The sequence below is a fragment of the Salvia hispanica genome, chromosome 4 (genome assembly GCF_029641045.1).
Source record: "Salvia hispanica isolate PSC_SH4W2 chromosome 4, Shi_PSC_v1, whole genome shotgun sequence".
Lineage (NCBI taxonomy): Eukaryota > Viridiplantae > Streptophyta > Magnoliopsida > Lamiales > Lamiaceae > Salvia > Salvia hispanica.
Window position 1 is genome coordinate 33,848,317 of NC_142695.1, and position 19,092 is coordinate 33,867,408.

Consider the following 19,092-nt stretch of genomic DNA (forward strand, 5'->3'; position numbering starts at 1 on the left):
GAAAGAGGGCTGGAATCTATACATTGATTCTTTTCTTCGCTATTTTTTTTTGAACCGTATGCATCAAAAGGTGCATGTACAGTTCCTAAGGGATAAATTTTACCCTACTCAATCGACTTTATCGAGAAAGATTACTTTTTTTAGGCCAAGAGGTTGATAGCGAGATCTCGAATCAACTTATTGGTCTTATGGTATATCTCAGTATCGAGGATGTGACCAAAGATCTTTATTTGTTTATAAACTCTCCTGGCGGATGGGTAATTCCCGGAGTAGCCATTTATGATACTATGCAATTTGTACGACCAGAAGTCCTACAATATGCATGGGATTGGCCGCGTCAATGGGATCTTTTATTCTGGTTGGAGGAGAAATTACCAAACGTCTAGCATTCCCTCACGCTTGGCGCCAATGAAGTTTTTTTATTTGAGAGAAAAAAGAAAACTATGCCTTCGCCAGACGAATATTAAGTAATAATAGCATGGCACTTCGAATTCGATATGAATATTTTTTTCAAAAGATTTGATTATGTATCGAGAGAGTAGTATGAGATAAAAGATATTTCCGACTTTCTCTTATCTATCGGAAGTCCAATTCAGCGTCACAAACTTGTTTGTTTTCACACCAATGGGCTCTTAACAATATTTAAGTTATAAAAAAAGAGTGCGAAAAAAACCAAATTTCCTTTTTTGGTTAGCTCAAAACGAAACTTTGGGATTGCTGAATCAAAGACAAAAAAAATAATCCATTTTAAAATAGAAAGCAGCGGAGCCATCATAGTATTTTTGAACTTCTCCGAAAAAAAAGAAGGGCGGCATTTTGATCATTTACCCGTCTGGGGTTGATAGATTTTATTTTTATCTTTCTTGGACGGAAAGTAGGGGTTAATTTCATTATAGAGCCGTATGCAATGCATAAAAGATAATGCCCGTACGGTTGTTCAATTATATCCTTTTTCCTATTTTTCTTTATCTTTCTTTTCTTTTTCTTTCATCACACCAGATAGAACTATTAGCAGGGTAATGATCCATCAACCTGCTAGTTCTTTTTATGAAGCACAAACAGGAGAATTTATCCTGGAAGCGGAAGAACTACTGAAACTACGCGAAACCCTCACAAAGGTTTATGTACAAAGGACGGGCAAACCTTTATGGGTTGTATCTGAAGACATGGAAAGAGATGTTTTTATGTCAGCAACAGAAGCCCGAGCTTATGGAATTGTTGATCTTGTAGCAGTTGAATGAAAAAAATGGATTTTGTGCAAATCAGTGATTTGAAATTTTATCTATAAGTTGACTATATAAATATTAAATAAAAAAATAAATATTAAATAAAAAAATCCGGTTAGGATCAATCTAAACCAGCCCATTATGTATATGATTCAACATGCCAACTAATAAACAACTTATTAGAAATACAAGACAACCCATTCGAAATGTCATGAAATCCCCCGCTCTTCGGGGGTGTCCTCAGCGTCGAGGAACATGTACTAGGGTGTATGTGCGACTCGTTTAGATCATGAGCTGACACATAAAAGCCAAGAAAACCGCTTCCAGTATGAATGATCAGTACCAGTGAATAGGATAGAATGGAAGAAGGTACTCCATTCACTATCTAAAAATAAGCAAATCTATCCTTCTATTCTGTAGAAAGTTTATGGTTTCTATTGGTGCAAATCCAATCACCTTAATTTAAGATGAGAAACAATTCTCCATTGGTAGCAAATCCATTAAGCGGAAAAATCTTATTGAAATTAAAAATAAAAAAAAAACATAAAAATGAAGTTCTCGCTCGTTCAAGAACGGACTACGAGGGTCAACTACCCAACAAACTTTCATAATTAAATACCGTTACTGTATAGGTGGGTCTCCTTGTGAAAGACCTATTACTGGATAATTCATGGGTAGAGCCAAAGAGTGTGGTGTGAACTATACAAGTTACCAATAACATTGATGAAATATTAAATGAAGCCAAAGGCTCCGGTGTATAGAGAAGACCTCGTCGTTTAAGAAGTAACCATAGAAACGAGGAAACCCACTTTTTCTTTATTCATTTAATTTCTATTTCTTTTTTTTTTAACTAAATTTTTGGCACCTAGCAAAAGAAATTTTATTATTTCTTTGCTATTTCGCAGTAAAATACCAAAAAATCGTGGTCGGGAAGGTTATAGTAGCCAAAGCCATTGGAATTTTTATTTTATACATTGGAAAAATCTGTTTGGTTATTAATAGGCCAGGACGGTAAAAATAATAACTGAAAGAAAAAATCAATTAGTTATTTGTCAAAATTTTATTTATTCAATGACTAGAGTTAAACGCGGACATATAGCCCAAAAACGTAGAACAAAAGTTCGTTTATTTGCATCAAGTTTTCGAGGGTCTCATTCAAGACATACTCGAACTATTACTCAACAGAAAATAAGAGCTTTGGTTTCAGCTCATCGGGATAGGGATAAGCAAAAGAGAAATTTTCGCCGTTTGTGGATCACTCGGATAAACGCAGTAATTCGAGAAAAGGGAGTATCCTATAGTTATAGTAAATTAATACATGATTTATATAAGAGGCAGTTGCTTCTTAATCGTAAAATACTGGCCCAAATAGCTATATCAAATAGGAATTGTCTTTATATGATTTCCAACGAAATTAGAGAAAAAGTGGATTGGAAAGAATACACCGAAATAATTTAAATGAGGTTCCCCGGAGAATGCACTCCGGGAGGGTGGAGTTGGAGTCAAAATGACTCTGAGAATGCGCTTAAAGTAGTCAAAATGAATGAACACGTTCAATAAAAAAATATTTTTTTCCGATTCGTTTTTTTTTTACGACACAAAAATCTGGATTCTAAGATTTGTCAAAAAAAAAAAAAAACGAATCCATGTTTGAGTTCGGATTGGAATTTTGATTGAAGTGAACAAAAAACAAGCCTATTTATTTCTGGTTCTAAGACCGGTAGTTCTAGTAGTCGACTCAATTCTTTCAAATTGTTTCTCATTATTAAGAAAGGGTAACAAAGATAAAATACGAGCTTGTTTTATAGCAATAGTAATTAATCGTTGTTGTTTCAAGGTCAATCTATTCACTCGTCTAGATAAGATTTTTCCATGTTCACTAATAAATCGACTAATTAAACTCATGTTTCTATAATCAATTCGATCCCCCAATTGAATCGGGGGCAAACGCCTACGAAAAGATCGCTTGGATTTAAGAAAGGGTCGCTTGGATTTATCCATGGTTTGTTTGTTTAGTTTATTTCTTATCCCGAAAATCCTATTCCTTAATTGTCATTTGAACTACAAATAGGATTCTTTTTATTTAAATGCAATATCTTCTATTTCAATTTCAATGTGTTCTATATAATGTCATTTTTCTCCCCTTTCAAGGATAAGACATCCTTGGTTCAATCTATTTCTTTATTTCCCCATGAATCGTATGTTTGTAACAATGGGGACAGAATTTTCTCAATTCTAATCATTTGGGCGTATTGTGCCGATTCTTTTGAGTAATATATCTTGAAATACCCGTTGATACCTTCTTAACACCGTTTTGTATACAACTGGTACATTCCAAAATGACCGTTACCCGCGCACCTTTCTTCTTGGCCATGAACCTCCTTTGGATTTTTGATTTACTCAACTCTTCTATTTTAATTCGAAATGAAGAAAAAGAAAGGAAGGAAAAAATAGAAGTTATTAACTTGAAATCCACCTTTAAAAGATAAAAATAAATGAAATCAAAGCCCAAAGTCATACATAATAAATAATAAGTAAGACAATGAGTTCAAAAATCTATTTAAATCCGAAGGGCAGTTAAAGATCTTGTATTCTTACCCTAGACCGCGACTTTCCTACTCTACCCCCACCTTTCATTTTTTTAATTCGAGTTTGAGACTGAGTCTCGCAGAGGTTGAATCCACTTTTATTCTTTCTCTTTCATCCCTTCTTCTAAATTAGAAAAAAAGGGAAAAAAGAGAAAATAAGGGGGGATTAGTCAAAGGTATTTGATTGTATTTCTAATCTTCTTCATTCCTTCCGGTGTCAATAGCTATAATGAAAAAAAGGGGAATGTCAACGCATCGGGGAAAAAACGATTAATCTCTATCAATAGACCTGCTAAAGCCCCGAACCATAGCGTACTTAGTACTGGGGCCACGGAGAGATATGTTTTTAGATCTCGCATTACTCCTTTTTTTTATTTTAATACATAAAGCATATATAATCAGATGTATATGTAGTTAAGGGTTACTTAGAGTTGTACACGGAATCCCTAATTCCAATTGAAATGTACAACAATCCATAAGATTTCCCTTTCTTATTATTATATGTTAAAAAATGTTAAATGAGGCCAAAAAAAGACGAAATGGTCAGAAAACTTTGTTTCTCAATGCAGTAAATAGGGATGTGGAAAACAAGACATGAATTCTCTACAATTATACTGTAGAACAATTGAAGGGATGTGGCGCAGCTTGGTAGTGCGTTTGTTTTGGGTACAAAATGTCACAGGTTCAAATCCTGTCATCCCTACCTATTACTGACCCTTTGAGCAGTAACAAGGAATCAACCAAGATCGGTTCAAATTGCGTTGCGCGGAATCGTTCATTTTTATGAAACTATAGCATATATGCATATAAAATAAAAATGGATTCTTTAAAAAAAAAGAATCTTTTCTTTACATTCTTTTCTATTCTGATAAGAAAGCGCTCTTAGTTCAGTTCGGTAGAACGTGGGTCTCCAAAACCCGATGTCGTGGGTTCAAATCCTACAGAGCGTGATTTTTTCTTCATGGATCCAATTAAAATGAAATGAATTCAGTCGCTTGCACAACAATTCAAATTGGACCTCCTGTGGATTAAAGAAAGGAGGAGGCCAATCAAATTTGAATTAATCAAAGGTCCAACTGATCGCCACGCCTGTATTGTAAATATGCAGTTACGAATAATCCAGCCAAAGTAATAGGAATTAGACCTAAGACGATTCCAAATAGAAAAACTTCAATCATTTCAATTTTGTTTTTGAAAAGGAGAAAAAAGTGGTAATATCTATACCTAAATATTAATCCGAATTGATGTGAATCTCAATGACCAAGAATTGATAATTGACATGGTAAGTAACTCTAGAATACACAGAATCTCACAGAAGGATTTCCTTTCTAAATAGTTTCTTTTAAATAGAAAGTTTAAATAAGTCGTATCTTGCTCAAACCAATAAATAGAGCTGAAGTTATAGTTAAAGCCACTAGTAGAAAACCAAAATAACTGGTTAGAGTAAGCATAAAGGGGCTAAATGAAATCTGGTATTTTTATACATATGTTTCTAAAGCATTTACCTAAGTTTCCATTTTCCTAAAATAAGAAGATATACAAAAATACCAATTGAAAGAATAAGTTCAATTGAAATTTTTTGATTCATCTATCATTATAGACAGCAGGAACAAAGAGAAAGTGGCAGGCATATAAAATGAAACTGCTTCCTCATTTCTAAGATCTAGCCATCTCGCGATTCCTATTAACCAAGCAACCAAGCCTTCGAGAATAAACGAACTGGATCGTGTAACTTCATTCAAAAACGAAACTCTTTTTGAATTATTATTTTGAATTCCATTTTTTCGTTCGATATTTAAAAATAAAGCCTCTTCCTTGTAGCTAGATTCAAATTTGGATTGAGATCCAATCCAAGAATTCATTACAATTCCATTTATTTTATTTTTTCTTCAATTTCTTTCATCGAATCATATTTGTTATCGGACAATTAAAAAATTCATTAAAATAAAAGGAGGGATTCGAACAAAAACTGCCTCTACAACCATGAAAAATAAATTGCTAGATCTCGCATCCACTTAAAATAGAATTGTGGAAATATGAGAATCTCTTTCATTGTAAGAATTTTATATTAAATACAACATCATTTTACATCAACAGGTAAAGGAAAAGAAAAAATAAATCTTTTAGCATTTCCTTTCGATACTGATTAAAATTGCATTTCTGTGTCAGAAGAAGCATAGCTATACTGATTCGGTATACTCTAAAGATGCCCTTGGTACAATATTGACGATCCTACAAAGATCCCATTTCAGTGATTGCCTTTTACTGATCTCATCTTTTACGGAATCGATCCCCTTTGACTGTACAAGAATATGTGGAGCTGAGCATGTCTGGAAGCACAGGAGAACGTTCTTTTGCGGATATTATTACCAGTATTCGATATTGGGTCATTCATAGCATTACTATACCTTCCCTATTCATTGCGGGTTGGTTATTTGTCAGTACCGGTTTAGCTTACGATGTATTTGGAAGCCCTCAGCCAAACGAGTATTTCACAGAGAACCGACAAGGAATTCCATTAATAACTGGCCGTTTTGATTCTTTGGAACAACTCGATGAATTTAGTAGATCGTTTTAGGAGGCCCTAATCAAATGACTATAGACCGAACCTATCCTATTTTTACAGTGCGATGAATGGCTGTTCATGGCCTGGCTGTACCTACCATCTTTTTTTTGGGGTCAATATCAGCAATGCAGTTCATCCAACGATAAACCTAATCCCGAATTATAGAGCTATGACACAATCAAACCCGAATGAACAAAGTGTTGAATTGAATCGTACCAGTCTCTACTGGGGGTTATTACTCATTTTTGTACTTGCTGTTTTATTTTCCAATTAATTTTCAATTAGGCAAATGAAAGAAAAAAACTAATAATTCTAGGCATTCTTTTAGCCCGTTCGGAAGGATCTCATAATTATCCCTGACTGTTAATGTCTCTAGCACGACCACTTTATGAAATTTGGAGGGAAGTGGAGTAAATGGCCGATACTACTGGAAGGATTCCTCTTTGGATAATAGGTACTGTAACTGGTATTCTTGTGATCGGTGTAGTAGGCATTTTCTTTAATGGTTCATATTCCGGATTAGGTTCATCCCTGTAGTAATCGGATGAATGGAGTTGTGACATGAAAGCGTAGGAACTCAACGGGATTCCCTTCTTTAGTTTGTTTGATTCGAGGGGAAAGGGCCCGTTGGGTTCTTAAGAATCAGAGTCTTTTTTTGTCTAAATGACAAAGTGGATTTCTTTTTCTGCTGGTTCAAAAAACTCCATTCTATTTTTTCTGATGATGCTTTTGAAAAATGAACTTCATTGGTTGATTCAGAACACCTCTTCCTTGATCTTGATAGTATCTATGGGTACTTTCCAAGTTAGAACAAAGGGGGAATCACTCAATTTCCTGGATTCTAATTCTATTTTATATATAGAATTATTCTATATTTTTTATCTCTGTAGATTAGATCTCGCACAAATACTTTCGATACTCTTTCTTACCCTACTTATCCCTATATTTTTTAGATTTGAGTATCTCAATGGTTTGTCCACTACTTTATATATTTTATTATACGTAATAAATCGAAAAAAAGTAAAGTTACGATACATCTGGAAAAACAAAAACAAGACTAGGAGTTTTTGACAAACAGATTACTCTTTCGACACAAGAAGGGGGGTTTGGAAAATTCCTTTTCTTGTGTCGAAGACTAGGAAGACAAAACAAATAATGCCTCCTAGAATTTTTTGTTCCCCACGCTTCTGGTTCATCCGATTCCCCGCTTATTTATGCTAATCTCTATCCCAATTGTATGGCATTGAAATATGGCAATAGTAACACAGCCCTGTCAATTCAATTTGAACAAAGATAAAGGGTGGTAAAGCCATAAAGTCAAATAAAATAGTCTTCTTCAAACAAAAATCTGCCTATTATGACTAAGCGTGCGTTATGACTAAGATTGCGCTACAAGGGAGTCCCCGAAGTTGGTAGAAAAAGAGCAAATAAATAAAAGGTTTTCCAGAATTTATTTTTTTTGATCATATAAAATTGACAACAAAAATTTTGTTCTTTTTACGAACCTGGTGTCAATAAATCCGCGAGTCTAGAAATTCATTTCAGCCAATTGAATCTTCTCGAACTGTTTCTTTTTAAGAACTAAAAATATTTGTGCCAAAATAACAGATGCCAAGAAGACCAAAAGGCCTTGGATACGTAATGGATCTTGAAGTACTATTTCGGCATCCCCCTGACCAAATCACCCACATTAGGATTACTCGTTAATGGTTGATCCAATTTGATGGATTCACCCTCTGAAGCAAGAACTTCTGGTCCTGGAGGGATAATATCAATCACTTGACGTCCATCCGATGGATCTGTTATGATTATTTCATATCCCCCTTTTTCTTTTCGTATGATTTTGCTTACTATACCCGCCCCTGTAGCATTATAAACTGTATTGTTACTCTTGCTTCCGTCGGGATAAATTTGACCCCTTCCCCTATTTCCTCCTACATATATAGGATATTTTAAGAAGTGAACATCTTTCTTAGAAGCGGGGTCGGGGGAAAGAATAGGAAAGGTGATTTCACTATATTTCTGGCCGGGGACAGGCCCTATTACAAGAATATTTTTTTTATTAGGGCGGTAGCTCTGAAAAGACAAATTTCCTACCTTTTCTTTCATTTCGGGAGAAATACGATCGGAAGGAGCTAATTCAAACCCCTCCGGTAAAATAAGAACAGCCCCCACATTCAAACCCCCTTTCTTACCATTAGCAAGGACTTGTTTCACTTGCTTATCATAAGGAATTCGAACAACTGCTTCAAATACAGTATCAGGAAGTACTGTTTGTGGAACCTCAATATCCACGGGTTTATTAGCTAAATGACAATTGGCACATACAATACGCCCAGTCGCTTCTCGTGGATTTTCATAACCCTGCTGTGCAAAAATCGGATATGCACTTGAAACGGGTGCCCGAGCTATGATATATATCATGAGCGGTACGGAAATAAATTGAGTAATATGTTCCTTTATCCAAGAAAAAGTATTTCTAGTTTGCATGGTCTAATCATTGGTCTGAAAATTTCTACAATAAGTTGGGTAGGTCGCTAGTATAGTTTCCTATCCACGATTGTGCTATTTATTGGAATCATTTTACTGGAATACTATAGTATAATGTATAAAAATAGTCTGAAAACCACCCGGATAGAATGTTTTTAATACTTATGTAGAACTACAAAGTAGGAAACGTTCTAATTGGATTAATATTGGTTGGTGATTTATCAATCATTCATTGAATGGTAAATAACTACAAGTGATGGAGATACACGATTTAAATAACGAAAAATCCAATATTTAAAAAGAGTATCGAGAATAACCGGAAAAGTGGAAACAAGACCAGATATAATTTGATCATTATGACCAAATCCAAAATCTTTGTACACAGAACCAATCATTAGTTCCCAGCCGTGGGGTGAATGAAATCCGATACATAAATCGGTTAATAACATAATTGAAAAGGCTTTTAATGTTTCACTTAAGTTATATAGGAATTCCTGAGCCCAAGAGTTAAGAATAATAAGTTCTTCATTACCTAAAATCGAATAACAACTTAGAATAACAAAACAGATTATATTTGTCGAGAAGTGTAAAATTGTATGGATACGATCCTCGTTGTGTATCTTGATTAATTGGATCATTTCTTTGTGGATTCCTATAAGAAACTTTTGTAGATATGTCTCCGAGTATTCCTTGATCATTTCTTCCAAGAAGACGATTTCGTCTAATTCTATAAACTTTTCTAGAATACTTTTTTCTTGAATATCAGTCAAAAAAATTTCGGATTGGCCGATATTCGCCCAATTAATAACCCAAAATTCCATACTTTTAGTAAATGAGAGAGAAATCCACCAGGGCAGAAATACTATAGATGCAAGATACAAAAGAGGAGTGAAAGCTTTCTTTTTTGCCATTTTTCGCCTGTTAATTTTTAATTAACCCACTCCATCTGTCGACTTTATATAATCGAATCTTTCTTTCAAACATGAGTTGTAGACAAGGCATCAAACCTATGAATCTATTTGATTTGTGATTTTATTTTGAATCTAGAAAGAATACAGAAATAGACTAAGACTCCACTTGGAATTTGACTAAAGAAATAATACAAGTGTTTCCAGATATCTCAATTCATCAAATTCCAAACAAATGTCTCCTTTCGATGAATGGCCGAAAGAAGTACTTTAAGTAATGAATATTCTTGATATTTTGAGACGAAAGAACCCCTTATTCTATCAAAATATCCAATATTTCCAAAAAAAAATTCCAATGATTCCCCATAGTCAAGAATAGACTAATTGGGAGAAAGATATTGGGATGGTCAAAAAAATGAGCGGCAAAACAAGACAGAACCGGGCCAGTTATCATTAAAACCGATTATTGGGTAGTAAAGAACCCAAATGAAAGGATAAAAAGATCGATTGAAATTTTTTTTACAAGATATGGTTTATCTGTATCTGTTTATCCTAAAGTATCACTTAGTTATAGAAAACACAGGATTCTTGCGTTTTTTCCCTCCTGCTGAGAAAGCATTCGTTCTTCAGCCCAGTTCCTTTTCTCAAAATACTTCAATCGGTACGCGCAAGAAATAGGCCAATTCCGCGGCTTTTTGTTCAATTTCTCGTGGAGTCAAATTCTCATCAGTACGAGTCAACGGAACAGCCCCCCGGCCTCTGATATCCATATAAAGGACAGGACGAGCAAAAATACCCTCTTTAACTTCTATTCGAATGGATTGAATATCTTTTATAAGGAATCGGAGGAATATGCGACGATTTTTTCCAGGAAATCCCCAACGAAAAATACACACTATTCCTTCCTTTCTATCGAATCGATCATAACCACTACCTACATTCCAGGAGATTGTGCACCACAAATAGGAACTAATAAAGAGACCCGCAATCCCGTAGAAAGACATCACGATCCCTTGTGGAAAAAAAAGGATTTGCTGAGACGGAACAAAAGATATCAAATTTCTACCAAAAAACCTGGAAGTTCCAACCAATAAGAATCCTAATGAACCTAAAAAAACGATAAGGGCCCAGCAAAAATTACTTAGTTTTCGAGACCCCGTTATAAGTTCTATCCATATATGTTCTGATCGCCAACTCATACTTCATCCGATTGCATTTTATTGAAATTGAGAGAATACCCCAAATGATTTTGACTTTACTTTTTTTGTTTCCGAATGAACTTTCATTAACTAGCACTAGTTTGGTGTGAACTAGCACTAGTTTAATGGGAACTTTTAGGGGTAATTCATCAAATTTGTTTAGATCTAAAATAATAACATACCCTTCATATGATCCCAATATACATATTGATATACATATAAATCGACCAACTTTACATTTTAGGCATCCAGCGATCCTGATCTATTTGAAACTGGCTAGAATTCAGTTAGCTATAGATCATTTTCTGCAAGCATAACAGCTTTTTCCTTTATGTTTGGCAGAAATCACATGTTCTATTATATTTTCTTTTCTGAAATAAATATCTATGTTATGCTACAAGTATAAGTTTCAAAAAAAACGAATGAGATTGGGTCCCCTCAGATCTAAACAATCTTGTTTTTTTGAACAAGAAGAAATAAAGAAGCCATGGCAATTGCCGGAAATACTAGGCCTACTAAAGGCACAAAAATAGAGGGAAAGTGGAAAGTTGTCATAAAATGGGGTACCTCGGTTTATTATTTGTACCTGTTCTTATTTTTTTTAATATCATATTTTATATTTATACTAATTATAATTAATAATTGTAATTAGTATGAATTCGTAGTTATTATTAATTAATTCAATTTGCAAATTTTGCATTAGAGATATTAAGCATCTAAGTGAGTATATAGAATAAGTCCAAGGAAAGGAATATATAACTAAATAAATGGACTTATTCATCTATCTACATGAAAGATTCATATGATAATTCATTTTTGTCTTCGTTTCTTTGTGTTTTGTTCTTGTCTTCGAATTTAATAAAGAAAGAGTTATCCGCAACTTTTGATTTTGATTCTTTCTACAATTAGATCTTAGGTCGCCAAAGAAAACTCCCCTTTTAGTTACTTTGATTCCGATAAGATTCGGATAAGCTAACAACTTGTTTGCTACAAATAAAATATAAAAATGGAACTTGGTGCACTCTACAAATTCAAAGGAAAGAAGGCGTGGAGCTTAAATAACTCACTCAGAACACTTTTCAAAAGATTACGCGGTACGATTAGGTCAAATAAGCCCTTCTGGAATAAATATTCAGCCGCTTGTGAACCTTCGGGTACTGTTTTATTCAATGTTTGTTCAATTACTCTTTTACCCGCAAATGCAATGTAGGAATTTGGTTCGGCAATAATAATATCTCCCAACATACCAAAACTGGCTGTTACCCCACCAGTAGTAGGAGATGTAAGGATTGATACATACAATAACTTTTTATTTGATTGATAATCATATAAAGCAGACGATATTTTAGCCATTTGCATCAGGCTCAAACTCCCTTCTTGCATGCGCGCTCCCCCCGAAGCGCACACTATAATAAGAGGTCGAAATTGATTGGTAGCGTACTCAATCAAACGGGTTATTTTCTCCCCGACTACGCATCCCATACTACCCCCCATAAACTGAAAATCCATAACCCCAATTGCTACGGGAGTACCATTTAGTTGACCTATGCCTGTTTGAATAGCCTCAGTTAATCCTGTCTTTCTTTGATAAGAATCAATCCGATCTTTATAACGCGCCTCCTCCGAGTGAAATCCAATGGGATCCACGGAGATCATGTCTTCATCCATAGGTTCCCAAGTCCCGGGATCAATCGAAACTTCGATTCTTTCTGAACTACTAATTTTCAAATGGTATCCACACTGTTCACAAACATTCATTTGTGATTTCAAAAGTTTCTTATAATTTAATGCATAACAATTTTCGCATTGAAGCCACAAATGCCTGTATTTTTGAGTTGCAGCGAGATCACTAGACCTTTCTCTTAGAGTTAAATCACTACTCTTAGCACGGGTTAGTATACTGGACCCCTGGCCTTGACTATAAGTTTTACGTTTATTAAAAACGCACCTAGAAATGTAACCGTCACTACTATCACTTAGAATGGGCGTATCAATACAGATTCGAGACTGAAGATCACTTAGAATGGGCGTATCAATACAGATTCGAGACTGAAGATAAGCGTCAATGCAACCAGTAATGTGATTATTCCAACTAGATTGAGTATCATACATGTTGCGATAACTAGAAAAATAACTTTGTAGTTCATTCAGAAAAGAATGATTGCTGTCAATCTCAAAAATCTGATTTTCTATATCAAAATAGATAGAATAACTATCTCCATTACCATCCCTAACTAAAAAAGTCTCATCAGAGATGAAATTCCGAATATCTTTGATGCCAAATAAACGACCAACATCACTGTAACTAGAATTTCCACGACCCCTCCAACTATGAATGTTTTTAGCCCTACCTTTTGGATTCAGATCTTCACTTTCACTGGTATTTTCAAAAGGACTAAGATTGTCCATTAATTTCTTTATCCCATACCCACGTTGTAACTCCTTCTTAAACACCGTCGAATTAAACCAACACCTTTCCATAGAGTTTTCTTGCCCCCTATTTGTACTATATTATATAAAAATACAATAGATGAATAGTCATTCGATCCACAATTCTTTATTTTGATTTGAATATCTTATTTATTATCAAACTAAACATAGAAATTCAATCACTACTAACAGGAAGTGTGAATAGGGATTCTCTTTTGTGGAAATCCGGGGATAAGACTTCACTATAAATATGATATATGAATATGATGGAATCCCTTTTTATTCTTCTGTCTCTTTGCATCGAACAAAAAAAGAAATGTTTGTTCTCTCCTAGAAAGAATTTTTTCGTAAAATCTCGTCTAATAACAAGTAATAAATTAAGACTCTATTCGAACACGGAACGAAAAAGACAATATACAGGATGGGTCGAAAGATTTATGATACTTCGCTTGATTCAGAGAAACTACAGGATATATAAAGAATATACCAATCCCAAGGATCCATAGGTTTAATTGTGGATCCAAGACAACACTAGAAAAATTCGAGTCTTATATTTCTATTTCAAATCTTCTATATCTAGAGATATGTGCATTTATCCAAAATACGTGCAATGCGCTAGAATCTTTGTATTCGGCTCAATCCTTTTAGTAAAAGATTGGGCCGAGTTTAGTTGCAATTCAATTAAGAGAACCGAGAGTAATTACTTTTCATTTTCCTTATTTTTATTTATCCAAAGTATCCACTACTTTAAACTCAAATTTGATTTCTTTCCATACCTCACAAGCGGCAGCTAGTTCAGGACTCCATTTGCAAGCTTCACGGATAATTGCATTACCCTCAGCAGCAAGATCACGTCCTTCATTACGAGCTAGTATACACGCTTCTACAGCTACTCGGTTAGCTACAGCACCTGGCGCATTACCCCAAGGGTGTCCCAAAGTTCCTCCACCGAACTGTAGTACAGAATCGTCTCCAAAGATCTCTGTCAGAGCAGGCATATGCCAAACGTGAATACCCCCTGAAGCCACGGGAATAACACCTGGCAGGGAGACCCAATCTTGAGTGAAATAAATACCGCGACTTCTATCTTTTTTCAACAAAATCATCACGTAGTAAATCAACAAACCCTAAAGTAATGTCTCTCTCTCCTTCAAGTTTACCTACTACGGTACCAGAGTGAACATGATCTCCACCGGACAGACGTAACGCTTTAGCTAGTACATGGAAGTGCATACCGTGATTCTTCTGTCTATCAATAACTGCATGCATTGCACGGTGAATGTGAAGAAGTAAGCCATTATCTCGGCAATAATGAGCCAAACTGGTATTTGCAGTGAATCCTCCTGTTAAGTAGTCGTGCATTACGATAGGAACTCCCAATTCTCTAGCAAATATAGCTCTTTTCATCATCTCTTCGCATGTACCCGCAGTAGCATTCAAGTAATGCCCTTTGATTTCACTTGTTTCAGCCTGTGATTTATAAATTGCTTCGGCACAAAATAAGAAGCGGTCTCTCCAACGCATAAATGGCTGGGAGTTCACGTTCTCATCATCTTTGGTAAAATCAAGTCCACCGCGAAGACATTCATAAACCGCTCTACCATAGTTTTTAGCAGATAACCCCAATTTAGGTTTAATAGTACATCCCAGCAGAGGACGACCGTACTTGTTCAATTTATCTCTCTCAGCTTGGATCCCATGAGGCGGGCCTTGGAAAGTTTTAACATAAGCAACAGGAATTCGCAGATCTTCCAGACGTAGAGCACGTAGATCTTTGAATCCAAATACATTTCCTACAATGGAAGTAAACATGTTAGTAACAGAACCTTCTTCAAAAAGGTCTAAAGGGTAAGCTACATAACAGATATATTGATCTTTTTCTCCAGGAACGGGCTCAATGTGGTAGCATCACCCTTTGTAACGATCAAGACTGGTAAGTCCATCGGTCCACACAGTTGTCCATGTACCAGTAGAAGATTCGGCAGCTACCGTGGCCCCTGCTTCTTCAGGCGGAACTCCAGGTTGAGGAGTTACTCGGAATGCTGCCAAGATATCAGTATCTTTGGTTTCGTATTCAGGAGTATAATAAGTCAATTTGTACTCTTTAACACCCGCTTTAGTCTCTGTTTGTGGTGACATAAATCCCTCCCTACAACTCATGAATTAAGAATTCTTACAACAACAAGGTCTACTCGACACGAATGAATTTGGCGTTAATGAAACTTTTCCCAGGAATCTTTCACAAACTTCCCAACTAATACTAAATACTAATATTATCAACTAATCAGAATGTTTGATTATTAGACCATGGTATTTGATTTACCAAACACATCATTATTGTATACTCTTTCATATATATAGCGCAACCCCATTTTTCCTTTTGATCTTTTTTGGAATCGAAATACCTAACCTAACTAATAAGAAATTTCCTCTTGACAGTGGTATATGTTATATATGTAAATCCTAGATGTGAAAGTAGGGCTAATTCATCTATGAAATGATGATGAAAGGGTATAAAAAAACGAAAAGAAAAGAATAGGCTATAGACCTAAATCGATATGCTGAAATAAAAAAAAAATTAAAAAAAAAAAAAGCCAATAAGATATAAATAATGCATCGTAATGTAAATAGAGTTCGGGTTCGAATTCCATAGAATATTTTATATAATATAGATGGGATTGTCTATAATAATAGACAAATGAAAAACGTTCTCAAGATCTTTATTCATCCACTTGAAATTTTTAAAATAGCTTGCTTGAGTTTGAAAATTAACTCATTGAATCATTGAAGAGTAAACGATTGAATTGGATTCGATTGGAGGGCACCACCAAAATTGAGTGCTAACTCCCATTTGTTATTGAATTAACCGATCGACATACTATCGGACATTTATTTTGAATTCGATAATTTTCACAAAAAAATTTTGACATATTTTTTTATTTATTATATTATGAGAATGAATCCTACTACTTCTGGTTCTGGGGTTTCCACGCTTGAAAAAAAAACCTGGGGCGTATTATCCAAATCATTGGTCCGGTACTAGATGTGGCCTTTCCGCCAGGCCAGATGCCTAATATTTATAACGCTTTGGTAGTTAAAGGCCGAGATATTGTTGGTCAACCAATTAATGTGACTTGTGAGGTACAACAATTATTAGGAAATAATCGAGTTAGAGCTGTAGCTATGAGTGCTACAGATGGTCTGATGAGAGGAATGGAAGTGATTGATACGGGAGCTCCTCTAAGTGTTCCAGTCGGTGGAGCGACTCTAGGACGCATTTTTAATGTACTTGGAGAGCCTGTTGATAATTTAGGTCCTGTAGATACTCGTACAACATTTCCTATTCATCGATCTGCGCCTGCCTTTATACAGTTAGATACAAAATTATCTATTTTTGAAACAGGAATTAAAGTAGTAGATCTTTTAGCACCTTATCGCCGCGGGGGAAAAATCGGACTATTTGGTGGAGCTGGGGTTGGTAAAACGGTACTCATTATGGAATCGATTAACATTATTGCCAAAGCCCATGGGGGGGTATCCGTATTTGGCGGAGTGGGTGAACGTACTCGTGAAGGAAATGATCTTTACATGGAAATGAAAGAATCTGGAGTAATTAATGAAGAAAATATTGCAGAATCAAAAGTGGCTTTAGTTTATGGCCAGATGAATGAACCGTCGGGAGCTCGTATGAGAGTTGGTTTGACTGCTCTAACGATGGCGGAGTATTTCCGAGATGTTAATGAACAAGACGTACTTCTATTTATCGACAATATCTTCCGTTTCGTTCAAGCCGGATCCGAAGTATCGGCCTTATTGGGTAGAATGCCTTCCGCTGTCGGTTATCAACCCACCCTGAGTACTGAAATGGGCTCTTTACAAGAAAGAATTACTTCTACCAAAGAAGGATCCATAACTTCTATTCAAGAGGTTTATGTACCTGCAGACGATTTGACCGATCCCGCCCCTGCTACCACATTTGCACATTTAGATGCTACTACCGTACTATCAAGAGGATTAGCTGCCAAAGGGATCTATCCGGAAGTAGATCCATTAGATTCAACCTCAACCATGCTTCAACCTCGGATCGTTGGTGAGGAACATTATGAAACTGCGCAAAGAGTTAAGAAAACTTTACAACATTATAAAGAGCTTCAGGACATTATAGCTATCTTTGGGTTGGACGAATTATCCAAAGAGGATCGTTTAACCGTAGCAAGAGCGCGAAAAATTGAGTGTTTCTTATCACAACCCTCTTTTGTAGCCGAAGTATTTACCGGTTCTCCGGGGAAATATGTTGGTCTAGCAGAAACCAATAAAGGGTTTCAATTGATCCTTTCCGGAGAATTAGATGGTCTTCCTGAACAGGCCTTTTATTTAGTAGGGAATATCGATGAAGCTACCACGAAGGCTATCAACTTAGAAATGGAGAGCAATTTGAAGAAATGACTTTAAATCTTTGTGTACTGACCCCTAATCGAATTGTTTGGGATTCAGAAGTGAAAGAAATCATTTTATCTACAAATAGTGGTCAAATTGGCGTATTACCAAATCATGCTCCTATTGCTACAGCTGTAGATATAGGGATTTTGAGAATACGCCTTAAGGACCAATGGTTAACGATGGCTCTGATGGGCGGTTTTGCTAGAATAGGCAATAATGAGATCACTGTTTTAGTAAATGATGCGGAAAAGGGTAGTGATATTGATCCACAAGAAGCTCAGGAAACTCTTAAAATAGCAGAAGCTAGTTTGAGAAAAGCTGAAGGAAAGAGACAAATAATTGAGGCAAATCTAGCTCTCCGACGAGCTAGGACAAGAGTCGAGGCTGTCAGTGCAATTTCATAACTAGTTGGTGCGTTCAAATAATCAAAAGAGTTTCTAAACCCTATTTTGATTGCATTCACTCGACAGAATCTAATTTTGATACAACGCAATTCAAAAATGAAATAAATAAAACTATAAAATCTATAAAAAGAGAAAAGGGTGGGGCAAAAAACTTATTAGATACCATCGACTCCGGTATCTAATAAGTTCTACCTACTATTGGATTTGAATCAATGACTCCCGCCGTATGAAAGCAATACTCTAACCACTGAGTTAAGTAGGTCATTTATCATCCTCAAAAGAACCAAATGGAACCCATCCCGTCGATGGATTATAAATATCATACTTTATAAGCAATAATAATCGAACCAATACCACTCAAAAATTTAGGATGTTGAATCATAGAATATTCATCTTGACAACAAATTATATACATGATAAAATATGCATCACAAGCACTAAGGGCTATAGCTCAGTTGGTAGAGCACCTCGTTTACACGCGCGCCAATGTTTTTTCAGGGGAATCCACCATCCAACCCCAAAAATGGATCTTATTTCGAAATCGACGTCTTACTCTATAATAACTTAAAGAGAACAATAGCCTGACGAGAGGTTCGGTCCTATTTGAGTGCCCTTTTAGGTATCAAACAGACCCCATCTTGAGATATTGATAAGGTGAATACCCGTATATTCAATGCCAGGCATAATGAGTATAAGGCCCTCAAAAAATCTCTTTTCGTCCTATGAACTTGAAGGTGTATGAAGTTTCATATTGGATTTTTTAAGCCCAACGATAGAGACTTCATTTAACTTCAAATTCGAGGCCAAAGGCAGACCTACGTCAAAATAACTTCACCTTTGA

At 35.6% G+C, this 19,092-nt stretch overlaps 2 non-coding genes across 2 annotated transcripts; both read left to right on the forward strand.

The window, feature by feature from the left end:
* Positions 1-4,443: 4,443 nt before the first annotated feature.
* Positions 4,444-4,517, forward strand: TRNAP-UGG (transfer RNA proline (anticodon UGG)). Its single transcript has one exon. It is a non-coding gene; the product is annotated as a tRNA-Pro (tRNA).
* Positions 4,518-4,690: 173 nt separating this feature from the next.
* Positions 4,691-4,764, forward strand: TRNAW-CCA (transfer RNA tryptophan (anticodon CCA)). The gene has a single exon. It is a non-coding gene; the product is annotated as a tRNA-Trp (tRNA).
* The last annotated feature ends 14,328 nt before the right edge of the window (positions 4,765-19,092 follow it).